The following is a 12,916-nucleotide window of genomic DNA, read 5'->3' as shown; positions in this document are numbered from 1 at the left end:
AAGAGCTGTGGGGAGCAGCCCTTACTCTGCATTTTTCCACCTCCTGACAGCACAGATGCCTGGTAGACTGTCTGCATGCAGCCTGCCTGGCAATGCCCGGCAGCTTACAAAGATTTTGGTGTCGCACGCTCCCCAGGGCAGTCTCTGCATTTGTGGGGACCAGGCGAGACGACTGTCTGTCTGCACTGTCAGAGCATCTGGTCATAAGAATTGCAATAGCCTCGTATCCATGTGCAAGTATGGACAAACCCTTTGTGCCTCTGCTTAGCTGCAGTCATGGCACCCTGCCTTCATAGAGCACTTAGAAGTTCACAGACAAAAGCAGCAATGGTGTGTGATGCCAACCTTCTCTGCCATGCTACAAGATAAGCTCTCCATCCTCTTAAATTTGAGTGCTAAACCTTCCAGGACACACAGAAATTTAGTTCAAAAGGGGAACTTTTTTACAGAATCAGGTAGTGAACTTCCTCATGGTCCAGTCAGCAAGGCAAGGATGTTACCTGTTTTCATGGTAATAGAGGCTGGGGCTAATGTCTGGCTGGGTGATGGGAGATTTTAGATGCAGGTGGCAGCAAGTGACACTAAAGTCAGTAAGTATGTGAAGACAGAGCCTCCATTTATGGGTGAGCCATCCCTTACATGTCCATTACAGCTTTCTTTTTGCTTCCTTTGATGCTTTCTGTATAGGCTGCTAGAGGTAGGGCCATGACTTTAACAGTACATCAGCCTAATCTCCTATGCTGGCTCTGCTGTCTACTGGCAAGTCTCTAGCAGAAGCAAACAAAATTTTATTGTTGTTCTTGACTTTTCTGCAATGGGAGAAATGCCCTGTGATACTAATAATGCTGTCTGGTACTCAGAGTTTCTCCTTCATGGACTTAGTCTACAGCACCAAATTGTAAAGTGCATACTTATTGACCCATTGGCCCCACATTGGCTTTTTTTAATCTGGAAATGGGCTATAAATCTTAGCCTGTTCACTAGGTCAGATCCAAACATAAGCACTTTTCCAGGAGTTAACTGTATAGTTTCTGTTTTCCACAGCTTCTCCCACAGTTCTCCCAAAGACACAGATGAGTGGTCAGTTGTCAGTGTTAGTCAGGAAGACTAATTGGGAAGTGTAGTGATATCCTTTATCACTACACTTGTCCCCAAGTGTAGCTCACTCAATTGTCCCCATTATCCAGCAGAATAAAATAAATTTAGCCTTTCGAGAAGATGGCAAGCTCTTTGTTTACTGACAGTCATTTAATCTAGTTCTACTCTGATCATATAAACACCTTCCAAAAGAGCTAAACCAGTCCAAAAATCCATAAACAACATGTCATCTCTACCATTCACCTGTGTAGAAGCCCTGCCATGTGATTACTGGACAAGATTTCAGGAAACATCTGTCTTGGAGAGCAAACATCTAGTTATAAGGAGACGGCTACAGCAGTTGTAATTTTTTGAAATCTTCACATTTCAGAGTTTTATTTATTTCTAAAAATCATTAACAATGAAAAGCAGCTTACATGAACTATTCAGATATTCTCAAATCTTTTATTCAGAATTCTTTTCCTCCGTACTTTGTCCTGGACTACCTGAATGATGGAACTGTTGCTCAAGCACAGAGCAGTTAGCAATTGCATTCCAAATGGCTGAAAGTATAAGGCTTAGGGAAAAAACAGCACTACACTGATACAGAAATGGCAAATGAAGCTGACAAAACTAACTGGATCTAGCTTATACTGTGTTAAAATGGGCAAAATTTCATTTCAGTCTGTTTGTAGGAGTAATAATACCCTTTGTCTGTATTCCAGATTATACCATGTGCATATGTATCGTGTTGTCCATTCTCATACATCCCATTTAAACTGGAATCTAGGCAATCATGGAACCACCAAGCACCTTTGTAGGCTGTTGCACACTTGTTCGACTGAGGATCTTGCTCTCGGTCTTTAGTTGAAAATGGCATCATATGGTGGACTGACAATGCATCCCCTGAAAGAATGGACCAATATTAGTATTTATGGCAAAGTGCATTCAGGCTAGCCCCACAGTGTCCACATCTACTACCAAAAGGTGGACAAAGCATTTTAACAACAGTATCTAGTTACGAAATCGCTAGCATTTGAGTGCACAACTGAATTTAATCTTGAATTTGCACAAGAATTCAAAGTGATATAACTTCAGTCTTCATATTGAGGAATATACATATCTTCCTATCACAAAAATATTGGTCTTTAGCTTAGGCACAGAGCAGTTAGCAATTGCATTCCAAATGGCTGAAAGTATAAGGCTTAGGGAAAAAACAGCACTACACTGATACAGAAATGGCAAATGAAGCTGACAAAACTAACTGGATCTAGCTTATGCTGTGTTAAACTTACATAATTTCAGCCAAAATCAAAATTAAGTCTTTGCCCAAGAGAACCCTATGAGTAGGTCTCTCAAAAAGCAGCAGAACGTGTTTGGAAAAGAAAAAGTAACGAACTAGTCCTTGAGTGTAAACATGCAATATCTAGGAAAAAAGGGAAAATATTGCAAATTATGTGCACTATATAAGGCTTTCCAAACCTTTTGCTAACTCTGATAGCAACTTAGATTGACAAGTGCAGTAAACAAAAAGCATGTAAATGTACTTAAACCATTAAAAAACCCTCTCTCTACCTTTAGCGTTAGAAGGTAAGGCCCTATTCTGTGTATAACAAAGTGAGGTCTGCTTTTATTTTATCTGAACCAATTTATTCAAGAAGATCCTTTTGAAATTCAAATAAATCAGTCCCTAAGCTATTGAATTAGTCATACTTTAGTTACACTGATGTTAATGTAAAATGGCTGAGTGAGGGCTAAGGAAGAGTGGATTGTAACTTCAGGACTGGCGTAAAAGAGACAGCAAGAGTTTTTTCTTGGGAACTAGTTTGTCTTGCTTACGCTGAAGCTATTCTTCAGTGCTGCTGTTGCGTTTGTCAGACTTGCTATTGCTATGAAAGTTTGTGATGATGCCCAACACTCACCTGCAGTACCTAAAAGGAAACTTCCAAGACTCAGCTTGTAATTGTCTTGCTCTGAAAATACTTCGAATGATTCATACTTGGTAAATGTGTGTTTGTAATTGAAATCCATGAGGTCAATGCGAAGTTCCTGAGTACCTACAAAAAGCAGATTTGAAAGTGAAACATTCACTTCTTGTTTTCCATCATTGTTTTACACCTGTAAGACAGGCTTCTGAATGCAATGTTTGAGTCAGAGATGCTACTCAGTACCATCAGCTTCCTCCTTGAGAAGTGGTGCCCTTTCCTGCAACTCTGACACCAGCACCCCTTTCTTTCCCCAGAGCTATTTCCTACTTCCATTGGCTGAGAAGCTGCCACCTGAGTTGGACAAAACTGACGAGATGCACCAGCATCAGAATGACACTAAGCGTAAGTAAAGACATGCTCAAAGCCTTGCCTGGCGAAGCCTAACTCACAAGGGTTTAGCTGGGAGATATTTGAAGATGGTGTCTTCAAGAACTTCAACTGAAAAACTAATAACCCTAAGAAATATCTCCAGTGTCTTGAAAACCTGGTTGATTGTGTCTGGTGTAAACAGTACTATGAGTGTCTGGGAATAAAGGTCTTCTTAGCTCCACTCCGCACTTTCTGTGTAGCTTCAAACTTCTTGTTTGTGAAAGTAACAAAAGAAGCCTGAACAAGAGACCATAAACAGAGCAGCCCTTACACCTCCCAGCTATTGTGCTTCAAGCCTGCCAGGCAGGCTCTCTTTGTAAGACAAGGATGGATTTTGACAGACAGGTTATTTGTCCATTGCCTCACAATCCTGTTGAGGCAAGTGTGACTACAGCAACTACTCTGAACCCATTAGCTCTGCATATAAATTTTTCTGGCCAAGGCTGCTTATGGATAATATTATCTGTTACAGCCTATACCATTGCAGTCCTATGTAATGGTGATCCTCATGGCTACTAATGGTTTCCATTAAGAGCCCACATAAACAAAGTTTAGATGGCAATTATGATTCCACAGTCTGTCTCATTCTACAAAAACACTCAATAATGAACAGTTACATTTAGAGTGTCTCTTTTCTTGCCTAACAGGCAGTTTAGAGCTCTTTTAACCAAATACAATTCTGTATCAAGTACGGAGGGAGAAGCTGATGGGGCAAAGTAAATGAAAAACACGATACTTACCAAAAGATGTCAGAAGGTGAATATATTCATTCCCTAACCAGAAATCTGTTAGTTGGCTGCCAAAACCTTTCTTGTATTCTTCCCAGTTACGGAAAAAGTCTACGGAGCCATCTATTCTTCTCTGAAAGACCTTTGGAGAGGGCAAAGACAGTCAGATATGGGATTTTTGGACTTTCTGAATAAAATTGTCTTGTTGATTTATATTTTGTTGATTTAACTGAAATTTCATTTTGGGGAAAAGGTAAAAAGATGCTGTCAGTATTGTAAATGATCCCAATTTTCCAGATTGTTCAAAGCTCATTTAACTTGAAAGACTTTCCTTAGAAATTTTACTGACTGTAGCACAGAGAAAACTTCCTTGCCCTTCCTTCTAGGTCCTCATTTTTGCCTTATCATTTTTATCTTTTTCTTGTTTTCTAAGGAAACAGTATTAAGTTAATTACCATTTCAGGTCACCAGCCTCCATTTTTGCTCAACCACCTCCCAGCTCGTTTGAGACTACAAAGAGACTTGCAGTACAGGAAAGTCAGAAGCCATTTTGCCTGAAATTCTGCTTTAGAAATCCTGAATCTTCATGACAGTATGCAGAAAACTGTTTTCATTTTCAGTTTTCAAGAGGTTATTATACAATGCTGACAAATAGGCGATGGCCTCTCTAGGGACAAACTTATTCAAACAAAATCTATCCCACCTCTAATGAAATCCATTAGATGTTTTCTCTACAAGTATTCTTCTTCTCGCTCTTACTTACTTACTCCATCCACCTCCTTCCGTATGCATGTTACACAATACATGGATGGCCATACAGTTTGGGAGATAAATGGTGTACCAACCACTCAGCCTGTTTCCTTTGTCTAACAGTTCTTTGCAGTTCTTTTCTCCTGCACAGGAAGACAAGTAATTGTTATTAAAGAAATCTGCAGTAAATTCCAACAAAGACAGTTTGAGGACTTCTTATGGAACTAGGTTTTTCAAAAAGTTGTTTCCTGATTTTCTGAAGCCCAAAGTTATGGAAAACTGGATTAAACCATTTTTCTGAAATCCTAGCAAGCATTGGGGAAAAAAAAATCAGGAAGCTGCTGTTTACATGTAAGTATCTTCTTCAGATTCAAGATGGCAAAGTAGACAAGGATTCACAGTAGATTCTGGAAGTCACTAAGTTATCTTTCAGGGTAACCTGTCATGCATTATGATTTATAGGGGTCCTGGTAAAACTGAACACTTTTTAAGCCAGAAATGCTAATAGAACAGAAAAAAAAAGACAAGCATCAGCAGAATTCAGAGTCAATTGCATATGCTTTTCCATGTATTTCTACTCCCTCAATTCCACACTTTGCAACTCCAATGAAATAAAGTAGCAACTCACATAACATGAGTTGGAAACACTCACCTGTGATACATGACTGGAGAGCCTTGCCTCCTGTTCAGGAAGAGAAAAACAGTGGTGGAGTGCAACATGTAAAATGACCATGGGGTAGTAAAGTATCTTGTTAGGTCCTAGCTTTCTCATCTGCTCAAGACCATGGCCTTGCATTTTTATCACAGCAGAGTCCACAGATCATAGACCCTCCTTTCCCAAATGCAGAAGACCAGGACTGCATTAGAGTCACCAAAGCCAGTCCACGTTATGTCAGTGAAGGATACGACCTTCTATGACTGCAGACAATGTTTTTATATCTAGGTCCATAGTTCTGAACTTGGATTTTAATCAGCACCATAAGGCAGATAATTAAGTCATTTCCCCTTCCCCACCATCTATCAGACTCGCACTTAGTTTTGGGGAATTTACCTTTGGGGACAAAAGGCAGAAGCAGTCTCGCAGAGCCGCTGGCATCGAGGGTTCCAGTGAATCCTTCAGGAAGAGAGAGTTGTTTATTTTGCTCAGCATCCATGGTTTTGACTTCTGGAGACATAAAATGCAATTATAATAGCCACAGCTCTTACACAACCTGTGAATTGTGTAGTCTAGCAGGAAGCATGTGCTACTCCTGAAATCCAGCAGAGCTCCAGTGGTTTTGGCTAGTAATGAAATGATGCATGTTGTGGTGTGTTGAAACACAAGTACAGGTAGGTTTACTTCCTCCCTTACCAGCCCCCATCCCAGAATTTTTCTCTTGCTCCTCCTGCACAGGGCACAATAGAGAAAACTCTTAGTTGCCTCGTCTCTGTCCTTCTCCTCTAACAGTGAGGTTTTTTGATATACCTTTTTGGCTGATCTCATTTGTCCTTTACTCCATCATTCCCTTCCTAGACAGACAAGAATGTTAAGAGCTCCCATAGTTAACCCAAAATGAGATTTGCATTTAAACCTAGGAATTGAACCAAATACATAGTCATATGAAGGGAGCACTGAGGAGCAGATGTTTTCTCTACCTAAGGATGCAGATTCAGATAGCCAGGTCAGTTTAACAGTGGTGTGCTGTCAGAAAAAGTGGTCAGACTCCAATCCCCACCTCTCCATCTTTGCCCATGATCACTCTCCTGACCATTTTCTCTCTATGTGAGATCCAGTGGTCTTGTGCTTACAGAAGATATCAACTCAGCTGGCTAATACAACAGCAAATGCTTGTTTTGCCAGAACCTTCCAACTGCATGACCACACAATGTAGTGAAGGAGAAGAAGATGAATGTATAGCCAACAGCAGAGGTTTGAATAAGGGTTTAAATAAGTTGAATGGTCCTCATCATTAGATCAACTCAGCTATAATGTGATCCTCTAAGAACCAGGTTATTAGATAAATCAGTTTTGTCTTTTACTCACCTTGGGCAATGGCCTGATACACTACTGCTGCGAGGCTGAGTAAAGCTAGGAGGGTTTGCTAGGCAGCTCTTCCCATAGCTAGTGCTGGTCTTTACAGTGAGAGTTTCACTTGTCTTCTCCCCATGCCCTCTTGCTCTTTAGGGCTTTAGAGAATGGGAATTACAGCATAAAACCCCTCCTACACACTTTCCTGCCCCTTTGCTAGCTAAACCTTCCATTGGTTCTTCCCACAGAGATCACAGTGAAGATAAAGCTTAATTTTTAAATGGAGAAAACCCCAATAAAATTTGATTTAAAAAAAACTAAAGCCTTCTGTGGCTTTGATATTCTTGCTGCTTTCTGGAGCATTCTGTTACAGAGTCACCAAGAGATTTTTTATAAAAGTTTATGATGAATTGCCCATGAACCACAACTTCACACCATCCTAGAAGGTGGTGTACCACGAAACAACTAAACCACCTGGTAAGTTTGTAATCAGGGACAGCCCTCAATGATGACTACAAGAACCACATTTTTATGGGCAGAGCTGGAGATGTGAACACAAAACGACATTGTCAATCCAGTGCGGCTTGAGTTTCCTTTTGTTCTTTTCCACTCTTTTTCAGGTTCCCTAGAGATTGCAGCCTTCCTCCAAAGGATTCACACAGATTTCTGTCATCACTTCGCTGCAGAAGATATCCTCTTGCAGTAACACCATTTCATCCCTCCCATACTAAGGTCTAGTCACCAGTCCTGCCATTCCGATGAATGTGCCCTGAAGTGTTGGCTGGAAACTTTCTGTGAAAACATAATTTTGCTGGAAAATGTGAACTTGTCAATATTTAGAAACTACTGGCACATGAAGGAACTTGAATCAAGAAACAAACAGGTTTCCATTCAGGCCCTGCCTGTCTTCTGAACAGCTTACGTGATGTGCTGCTGCAGAGGATGAGTTGGAATATGCAAGTATTAATGGTTGTAGTTTTGAGGAGCCCTGTAAAAGTGCACTATCCATGGTAGCCAAGATTCCTTGCAAGTCCAGCAATAACTTGAATTAATCACAGCCTGATGAATACAAACAGCCTGTGGAATCTGCTAACTTAAAATTGAGAACGTGAATATGCTGGTCTGGGAGTCTGAAAGACCTGAGAGAGACAGTCCTAGCACACAATGCTGTGGGGTTCTCATGGAGGTGCAGGCACCAGCTGCCTCATCACATCACATGTAATGCATTCAGGGCTGAATACCTCTGGTGAAATTCTTAAGGTCCCACCACGGAACAGATACTATTTTGGAAACATAATATTCTATTTCCAAAACCCCTTTTTTCCTCAGAATTGACATTTTGTAGGAAATTTCAGAATGGAGAGGTTTCAAGCAACAGATCATTGAAATTCAGTTGGCTCTCTCCCAGGGATGCTTCAAGGTAGAGACGACATTTCAAAATATAGTAACCCACACCCTCTTTTCCAAGCCTCCCCACCATCTCTAGGGTAACCTCCATCTACACTGTGGTGTGAAAGATGTGGTCTGAAGGGTCTCTTGAGCACAAGCTCTCCTGCAGTGGAAGGCCACGAACCAAGACACACATCCCTCCAAAACTGCACACTCATCCTGTGTGCTGTAGTTCTCCCTCTCATATGCAGGGTTCCTGACTTCTAATACCCCAGCTTAACTAGGTGTGTATTCTCAGTAGAACCAAGCTGCATGAGGGGGATTCAGAGGTCCCTGAAATGGGCAGATATAGCCACTCCTTGCTTCTCCTTCTAAACTAAATGCTATTTATCCATTCAGAAGAACAGTAACAAGAGATGAGGACTGCAGCAACAGGCAATCTGTACACATTCATGGCTTGTCTAAAACTTAGCATTTCTCTCAGACCTCAGCATAGACCCAACTCAGTTAAAGGCCTTGCACAATACAAGCTGGGGTCCATCTAGGCCTTCAGTAGACTCCCCCTGATTTGAGTTTAGGGTCTAGTTTTTTAATTTACTCACAAGTCCTGTGTTTAATGAGTCCTGCCTGATCCCTTGCTATCCCCCGCCATCATAACTCACTGTACTGGGCTCAGTTCAGACAGAGAGACTGACGTCTGTTTTGTCAGCTGAGACTTGGACCTGAGATTTCTAAAACCACTTTCTGGCTTTCTTCCAAAAGGACCTTCTCATTTCTCTTTTGTACAGAGGGAGCACATCAGATAACAACTGCAAAAGAACATGATCTCCTGCCTTCCTTGTTATGATAGCCTGTGTTCTCAATTAAAATGTCACTTTGATTCCTTGCTAGAAAGAGCAAAGGCAAATGATTAATCAATTACAACAAAAGACTATTTCTGAAATAGCAACTGAACCGGCAGTTATAAAAAAGCAAAATGAAGGTTCCCATTTCAGCTTTAATGACTTTCCCAGCCCCTGGTTCTACTCATGAGCTTCACATCGTCACTACCTGCCTGGATGCTGTTGCATTTCTGTTTATTTGAGAAGGATTATTTGTACATAAAGAAATTAAACTGGGGAGTTCAGTACATGCAAATTATAATTAAAAGGCATCTCAAATTTAGCAGTTAAAAATAATTAAAATAAAAAAGAGGGGATCACAGCTGAGACCTCAAGACAAAACCACAGGATCCACAGAATATAAAGGAAAGAAATTAAAATATTCTAACATATTTTTACACACAGGAAAATGCAAAACCTGGGAAATAACACTTATGTATTCCCAGTTCAAATTAAGATTTAAATAAGATCATTATTGACAGGGAAATGTGCTGCCTTCTTTCCTGGAAGTTGGCACTTATACTGTCAAGTTTTTGGGGCCTTCCAGTTCTAACAGTAGAAGTGCTGCATCACAGCCACTCATTGAAGTGGCCATTTCTTGGATCGGGAGCCTTGAAATCAGAGCTTGTTCCTCTCAAAATCTAATGAGGCAGTCCCACTGAACATAGGATTTCCAGCCTCATAAAAGCCATGCCTATGGACTATGTAGACACCACGGAGCTGTTAGTCAGCGGCAAGCTACTACTGCTTGAAACTTCGTGGAAGGATACCATCTACATCCTCTTGGCTTTAGGGTAGTCCTCAAGCATCTGAGGTATGAGAACCAATCACTTTCATTACTGTATGATCTGTTGAACTATTCATGGAGAAAGTGGCCAACATAATTTGGATTTCTCTCATCTCAGAATATTTATTAGCTGTAACTGAGAACATCTTTTAAGAACCCCATGTTTAAATCATACCTTTAATGTAGTGCAAGCTCAGACTAACCTCTAGAAGGACCTTCTGTTCTTCCCACTCAGGTGCTGAAGCTTCCTGTGTAATTGAGCTATCACAATTTAAAAAATGATATACAAGAGAGTGCACAGTATCTCGTGTAGTACCCAAATGTCTCCTCCATATTCTAGAAAAGAAGAAGCAAGTTCATATTACCACATGACCTTTCACAGATTGGCATGAAAGCACTGCAGGCTTACAACCGGTAGCTATTGCTAGAGTAACATGGTAAGCAGCCAGATTGAGAGACACAGATCCACTCCCGGCTTTTCCCTTCTTCGCCCTTTCTTCTAATGTTTGTTAGTTAATTGTTGTTGACATAGTTTCTCTGCTGGATTTTATAACTATTCACTCTCTGGAGTGGGAGTTAATTGCATTGGGGTGGGACTGAGTGGGAGTATTGCAGAACACAGAGAACTGCAGTTCCACTCTGCTGCTCTGTGGAAAGACATACTGACCCTTGCAGGAATAAAAATAACTTGCCATGAAATAGAAGAACAAATTATTCCTAAAACTGCTCACTATCATTAATTTTATTGTTTATATTGATGTAAATTCCAAAATTATTCACTTTTGGGGTAACTGCAAGGCCTATTTCCTCCCTAGGCTTTAAAGAGAGAAGTACACTGAGGACAATGTTTGCTGCATGTAATATATTTTGGAATAAAGTTTTATTTTTTCCTCTTCTTCTTGTTATGGAAGCTGCTATTCCTCTTCTGTTTAGCAACAGTCCTACTGAATTCCTTACACTGTGAACTGGTGGTAGAAACACTTCTATATATGCCACAAACCTAACCAGAAATTCCTTGGCTCTCCGGCTCCACTACAGTGCTTTGAAACAACCAAAAGACAGTGACACAGAGAGGTGGCTTAGGAGACAGCAACAACAATAACAACAACAACAAAAAAAGATGAATCCCTCTAGACAGTCCACATAAGTGGATGGCAGCATCTGTTATTAGAATGGTATAAGACATCTCCCTGGAGAAGATATGTTCTCCCTAAGACCTGTGGCTAAGCAGATGAATACTAGCAAAGCATCTTTTGTGAGGATGTATTGCCATAATTTTAAAAATGATGTGTTAGTAGATGATAAATAATGTAGAAAACAAAATAAATAATCATCAAAGATGTAAGGGAGCACACCTTACAGAGGCAGCCCCAGATGCAGCTGTTTGCATAGCATTTTCTAGGCTCTGCTTAGATCTTCTGGTGATTTTGTTGGAGATCATCGGGAGATTCCTGGGAACCTCTGAGGAACTAGAGGGTGCCTGCTGCTGACAGGAGAGGAGAGCCAGATAAGGACAGTCACCGGAGGCCTTCTCCTGAGAAGCTTCAGCATGCTCTGGCAGCTACTGATGAGCGCTGCCCGTCACCCCTGATCAGACCCTGTTGGGGTATCTGTTCCAGCTGACCCCTGGTTAGGGAGGTCCAAGCACCCCTTTAACCAGTGATAGGGAGAGGCCTATGTAAGAGCCAGACCTAGAGTGCAGCCAACATACAGCAGTTTGTGCAGCATGATGTAAAGAAGGGCCTAGAACACCAACCAGACCAGCATGGCGGTGATGTGCAACAGGGCATGGTCCCAACAACTATTAGAGCAATTGTCCCTACAACGTTACAGGCTTCAACACAGATGGAGCCTCAAAAGGAGGTGCAGTCCTGCAAGTCTCAGGGTCTCAGCCTGCAGGAAGTGCCTGGGTCCCCTTGATGAGGCTGGGACTAGGTCTCTCTGCCTGCAGGAGGCCAAGATGTCAAATCAAGGAGCTCAGGGAGAGGGTCAGCAGACTGTGCAGCATCAGAGAGGATAAGAAGGAGATGAACTGGATCATATCTGAGACTCTGCAGATATAGGAGCCTGAACCTCCAACTGCAGTGGAGGGGCAGGCAGAGTCACTGCCTATCACATCATGAAGTAGGAAACTCCCATGATGGTGAAGGCTGGAAGCTGGTGACTTATGGCACCTGGAGGAGGGCTCCTGCTCCACTGGAAGACTTCAAACTTTGGAAGATGTTCGCTCCTCATGTAGCTGTTGGACCTGGGAACACACTCAAATGGAGCATCTGTGTGAGCTGAGCCTCAGCCACCTAGCAGCACCAGAAGGAAGCGGGGAGTGTCAGTGGTGGGAGACTCCCTGCTGCGAGGGAAGGAGGACACCGTCTGCTGACCTGACCTGCCATCTAGGGGGGTTTTCTGCTTGCCAGGGGCTCACATTCAAGATGCTGTAGAGAGACTGCTAAGGGTTGTCTGGCCCTTTGACGATTACTCCTGCTGCTCTTCCACATGAGGACTAATGATACTTCCAGGGGAGACCTGGAAAGTATCGAAGTGACCACATGGCTCCAGGGGTAATGGTAAAGGGCATGGGAGCCCAGGTGGTGTTCTCCTCCTTCCTGTTGCTGAAGAGAAAGGGCCTGTGGAGGACTGAATGGATCCTGCAGGCCAAAAATTGGTTGCACAGCTGGTGTTGACAGACAGGTTTCAGTTTCTATGACCATGGAACCCTCTTCAAAGACTGACAAGTGCTTGGTAGAGATCGGATCCACCTGACCACATGTGGCAAAAGTATCTTTGCCAACAGGCTGACCAACCTGGGAAAGAGGGCTTTAAACTAGGGATGATGGCAGTGTGAGAGATTGACCAACAGTCAAGTAAGGAAGTGGTGGATGGGTTGGCAAAAAAAGGGTTTAGGGTGATGTAAGCAGAAGGGACCTCTTCATCAACATCAC

The 12,916-nt window shown here is 42.1% G+C and overlaps 1 pseudogene; it reads right to left on the bottom strand.

The window, feature by feature from the left end:
• Nucleotides 1-1,467: 1,467 nt before the first annotated feature.
• On the bottom strand, nucleotides 1,468-7,236 carry LOC112986779 (ficolin-2-like; annotated as a pseudogene).
• Between the last annotated feature and the right edge of the window lie 5,680 nt (nucleotides 7,237-12,916).

The sequence above is a fragment of the Dromaius novaehollandiae genome, chromosome 20 (genome assembly GCF_036370855.1).
Source record: "Dromaius novaehollandiae isolate bDroNov1 chromosome 20, bDroNov1.hap1, whole genome shotgun sequence".
In the NCBI taxonomy this organism is placed as follows: domain Eukaryota; kingdom Metazoa; phylum Chordata; class Aves; order Casuariiformes; family Dromaiidae; genus Dromaius; species Dromaius novaehollandiae.
Note: the sequence above shows the minus strand (reverse complement) of the source record. Positions and strands in the feature narration are given on the sequence as shown.